Here is a 6056-nt window from a genome sequence, read left to right as displayed (position 1 = left end):
TAATTTATTGAAAAAACGTTCTCTGCACACGTAGATATCGATATCGTCGCCAATTGTTGCGTCTTGACATAGGTTTCCAAAGAAAACTCCAAATTCTAGGACACTGATGTGCTACATTTAATGTTCGAACACAGACTGACTTAGGTTACATCTACCCTCTATATGAAAACATAACAATTTAATAAAGCGTTATGTTTGCATGTATAGCATTTCGTAAACTGTATAAGATTTTTATTATCCGGGTAGTGTCTAGCTAGCATACCTAATAGCAGAAGAAATCCTTGCTTTTAGTAGTTTCAGGAATTGCCCACATCCTATCCTTCGGTCTAATGGGTACCTTTTTAACTGGGCAAAACGTTTCAAATTTACTAAGTAAAACTCTCAACATTGTATCGAAGCCGCCCATATTCTGTTGCGAGAATCTAGACCAGTCAGAGTTACCTACATTTTCAAGAAACCGCGCTAAGTGAGTTTCATTAGTTATTCTTTTAGTTATATGCCTAGTCTGGTTATTTGTTGACACAATCAACATTTTAAAGCAAACGGCACAGTGATCACTTAGACCAGTGTCCATTAGATAAGTCGAAATTAAATCCCTAGGAATATCAGTGTACACATGATCTAGGCAAGTTTTAAACTCACCTTGAATTCTGGTTGCAAAATTAACAATTGAAGTCAAATTATATCTAATTAAAATTTCTTGAATGTCCCGTCTTTGTTTACTCCGTTTCATAAAGTCTACATTGACGTCACCCATTATCAAAACGTTTGCATTTTCATTAATTAAATGACCAAGTAATAAATCTAATTGATGAGTAAATATGTCGAAATTACCCTCCGTATTCGAACGATATACACAAACAATGATTACATTTATATCTACAACTTGTACAGCGGCTATCCCGGCGTGCATTTCTATGGAGTAACTACATAAATCGGGTCTGTCAATAACTGTAATCCCGCTATGTGCATAGATGCATACACCACCATGCTGCCTAGTTGTACGACAATAGTGCGAGCTCAAAACATAATTGGTTATATTAGTTACTACTAACTCGTCAGGTGGCATCCAATGTTCAGTGAGCAGTAAGAGATCGTATTTAACACTACCTTGCAATAGGGACTCAATACCTACAGTCTTATTCCGGAGGCAACGCACATTTTGTAACATAATATGACATTGGCGTTCACATGCACTAATCATTCCATTGTTATTGTTGTTCGCTTGCCGGCGTAGTGTAGACTGCGGCGGACGCGGAGCCGTGCCCGGTGGCGCGGCGGGAGCGGACGAGAAACCAGTTTGCAAACTTGACACCGGGCGGCCACACAGTCGGCGAGCTCAGGCGTTCAAATAGGTTATTAGGAATCCTAATTATAAAGGAGGCGTGTCTGGTGGAATTAATCTGCCGTTTTTCGACAAAGTAATCGTTAGATTTCTCTATTTTGTTTAGAAATTGCAGGATATTGTCCTTAGTAGTATTTGGCTTGAAACTCCAGGCTTGTATATATTTTAACGACGGCACTGTTTTCAAAGTCTCGTCGATTTTCCCCGTTCCTACCACAATGGGCTTCGGCTTTTTTTTTTGTAGGTGGCTTTCTCCCAGGATTGGTCGTGACATTCATCTTGGTCATCATTAGTCTCCAACCTTTGTGTTGAGCCCTCAATCAGGCTGAGAACACTTGAGTGGTGTATCGCTCATAAGCGGAGCGATTTCAGATTTCGTGGCTACAACTGGAGTTGACGAATTCCTGCTGTCATTGGCTGAAGTGGACGTGTTAAGTGATTGGTCATTTGGCTTCGGGTCGTTTCGCATTTTTGAAGCAGCCGTTTGTTCCTTCCTTGTTCCACTAGTGTGCTTGTTAATGCTGGCAACTGCATTTGTCCGCGCTAGGCGCGCAGGTCTCTGTGATTTGGCAGGCTGCGCATGCGCAGGTGGCGGTGTCGGCACGGGCTGCTGAGTCTCTCTTGAAGACGATTGGCAGTTATCGTTTGAATCGCTCTCACCTCTGTTTTTACACAGCTGACAAACATTTATCACTTGCTTTTCCAACATACAATTTTGGTCGTTTATCTTGCTTTCGAGAGTATTCACTTTGTTCACAAGTGTTGTTACAGTTTTTTTTAGATCACGTATAAGGTTTTCAAGTAATTTCGACGTCATTTTTCGAAAATAATAATTAAATACGCGGAGTGCAATGACAGTGCAACCGAACTTGACCCGAGGTGGGAGGGGACTGATTGATGATTCGGAGACCTTAGAAAAAAGACGTGCCGTTAGGTTAATTTTGTTTGCCAATTTTTCTTTTAATATTTAAAAATATCTAGTTCAGTTTGAAAAGTGAGTTCCTTTCCAAATCCCCTTCCTACATTTATTTGTATATTATATATTTCGTTGGCGGCGGAGCATCGGGTAGACCTCCGGCTTCCTGGTGGTCCACTGTCAAAAGAGACCTGAAGACGCAAAACATCCCACCACTGACAACACGGGACAGATTGTCCTGGCGCAGATGCACAAGAAGGCCCGACCCCAAATGAAGTTGGGAAAAGGGCAGGATGATGATGATGATGATGATATTTCGTTGGCGGAGTACCCGAAACCCGCAACACAAGCCTTTCTTGAGCTTACTGTGGGACTTAGTCAATCTGTGTAAGAATGTCCTATAATATTTATTTATTTATTTCTGAAGTTGCTAGATTGATTAACTTTGGTTCGACTATTAACGGCAAAAACATTAAAGTTGCTATTAAAGGTTTTGTTTGTGATACTCCGGCAAAATCTTTTCTATTAGGAGTCAAGGGACACACAGGTAATTATTTGGAAAATAGAATGACATTTCCTGGCCATTGTGATTTGTGGTATAATGACGATGACGACGAAAGATGATGGACACGGATCTCATTTACCTACTAAACGCGCAGACACTCCCACACTAATTTATGAATTATGACTTTATAAATAACAAATATCATTGTCATGCTGTTGATGCATAAATTAGAGCAGGAAGTAATTAAATTGCTCACGGCGCAGTATTTTATAAGCAAAAGAGCGCCTATATTTGTGGTGACCTCGCGGTCTTTCTTAGCTTCTAATCTGAGCTCCATATAGCGGTGTTTGGATCTAGTCTGTAATGATAGATTGTTAAAGTATATACTTTTGCCTTGGAGTACAAATAAGTAATTTTTATGAATTAAAATGCGAAAGTACAAACGAATGCTTTTATATTTTGTCCAAGAAGAATGTTGACACATTGCTATGGTAACCAGTAGTTTTCTTAAATGTTGCTATATAAACTCTATTCTGCAACATATTCCGCCAACAGAAATAACATAACTAGGCACAAAATCAATACCTTATTAAATATAAACTACATTTTACATAAGCTCCTTGTATACTTGTATTACACAGATCAATATTTAGAGTGGACTGTAATCTTTTAAGGTTTGTGAAATTGAAATTAATATAACTCTTATTAAAACTTAATAAGTTGCTATGTAACCAAGTTCACAAGATTGCTACGAATGTAGATATGGAACAGTATGTAAGAACACAAGATAAGACACATGTTATATAACTAAATAAACATCTTAATATATTAGACGCGACCAGCATCAACATATAGCACATGACTACCTACTTACAGTTATAAATTAAGTATCAGTGCAATTCAGTAGGATTATTAGCCATAATAATACTTAACTAAAATATCAAAATACAGATATTATAACATTTTTAAAACATTACCTATTCATCTAAAGGCAATATACACACTTTGGTAATAGAAGTTGTATGAACTTTACCATTAGCCTTTTTAACTTCTAAGGCTCTTATCTTCCCATCCTGACCTGGAAAAACCTTAGTCACTCTAGCCATTGGCCAAGTCATAGGCGGAGCATCTATTTCACGCAAGATAACTAGAGCACCTACTTTAATATTAGGCAAGGCAGTCTTCCATTTAGGACGGTTTTGTAAGACATTTAAGTATTGTTTAGACCAATATCGCCAAAAATGCTGCTGCAGAGCAGTACATTTCCGCCAAAACTTTAATCTATTATCAGGTAAGTTTGTGATATCCTGTTCAGGATAGCAAGTTAAGGGCGCACCGGTTAAGAAATGCCCTGGCGTTAAATACGATAGATCCTCAATATCTGATGACATTGGCGTTATAGGCCTTGAGTTCAAAATGCTCTCAATTTGAACGAGTGCAGTGTACAGAAATTCATATGTTAAAACATGTGAGCCCAACATTCTTTTCAAATGATATTTAACACTTTTTACTGCGGCCTCCCATAGACCACCAAACACTGGCGAGTAACTTGGTATGAAATGGAATGTTGTTCCCAATTTTGCAGTTACATTTTGAACTTGAATTTGATGACATTTATTATTATTTAATTTATATAGCTCAGACAACTGAGTACTAGCTGACTTAAAAGTAGCGGCATTATCACAATATACCTCTGTTGGAACATTACGTCTGGCAATAAATCGTTTGAAGCTAGCCAAAAATGTATCAGTGGTCAGATCTGACACTAACTCTAAATGTATGGCTTTGGTAACAAAGCACACATACACAGCAATATAACCTTTAGTAGTGACGACACCTCTCACCCTTGACTGCTTTATCAGGATTGGTCCCGCAAAGTCTATACCAACCTTAGCAAACACCCGATCTATGCTGACTCTACCAGCGGGCAATGAACCCATCAGCTGTTTTGCTGTTACACCTTTTAGTCTAAAACATGTGAGACATTTATTCACAAACTTTTTTACCAATCTTAAGCCGTTAACTATATAATAGCGTTGACTTAAATTGCTAAGCACCTCTTTCTGACTGGCATGTAACAGTTTTAAATGTTCATTTTCAATAATAAGATAAGTCACCCTAGATTCTTTTGGCAAGATTATCTGATGCTTTTGGCTATAAGGTAAGGAGGAGTGTTGCAAACGTCCACCTATTCTGAGAATACCGTTAGCATCAATGAAGGGGTTGACAGATACTAAATACGACGAAACCTGCCTACCTGCCCGCAAAGAGGCCAGCTCTTTATCAAAGAACCTTTCCTGTTCATTCTTTATAAAGAAATGCAATGCCTGAGTTGCCTCGCTAAATGTAACGAAATTAAGCTTTATCTTTTGTGAGCCAGGCCTTACATTTTTACAGAATCTTTGTATGTAGGCAAGCACGTTAACTACCTTATTAATGTTAGAAAACGTATCTAACAAATCATTCGCAAGAGAAACCGATTGATATGATGCCATACACACCGGCTTGGAACCATCAGCATGCTTGATCTCCGGTAAGTTGTCAGGTACATTATTACTATCATCGGTGAATTTATACTCTGGATAAGACATGCTAGTCGGCCCACACCACCACAGTTGGTTACTTTGTAATTCACTAGGTTTTACACCTCGAATCAAACAATCAGAAGGATTGAGGTCTGTTTTTATATACAACCATTGAAAACCTTTGGTATATTCGTTAATTAATTTGACTCTATTAGCAACATAAGCGTTTAGCTTTGTTGGATCCGTTTTTTGCCATGACAAAACAACCTGAGAATCACTGAAAAGATGCACACTTTTAATAGACATTTTTTTACTTAATGTATTGTATGCTCTCAAGCATAATTTTGCCATCAAAAGAGATGCATTTAATTCTAATCGTGGCACAGTCCATTTCTTGTCTCTAGATGCAATGCGACTCTTAGAACAAAGAAGCGACATAGTTACTTTGCCATGCTCGTCAGTGACTCTTAAATAAATTGCTGCTCCATATGCAGAAATCGAGGCATCACCAAATGCTACTAGCTCTGCAGACTGAATGCTATCAACAGTGACATTTCGTTTTATTTTAATCTCTTTTATAGTCTGCAAATCATTGTAAAATTCAAGCCATTCTTTTAGTAAAATAGGCGAGGGCACTGAGTCCCAGTCGGTGCAAGCCTGAGCCAATTTTTGCATGATGATTTTGGCTTGGACAAAAACAGGTCCAGCTAGACCTAACGGGTCATAGAACTGGCTTATGTAACTTAAAATCTGTCTTTTTGTCTT

Source organism: Cydia strobilella, chromosome 14, assembly GCF_947568885.1.
Source record: "Cydia strobilella chromosome 14, ilCydStro3.1, whole genome shotgun sequence".
In the NCBI taxonomy this organism is placed as follows: Eukaryota; Metazoa; Arthropoda; class Insecta; order Lepidoptera; family Tortricidae; genus Cydia; species Cydia strobilella.
Note: the sequence above shows the minus strand (reverse complement) of the source record.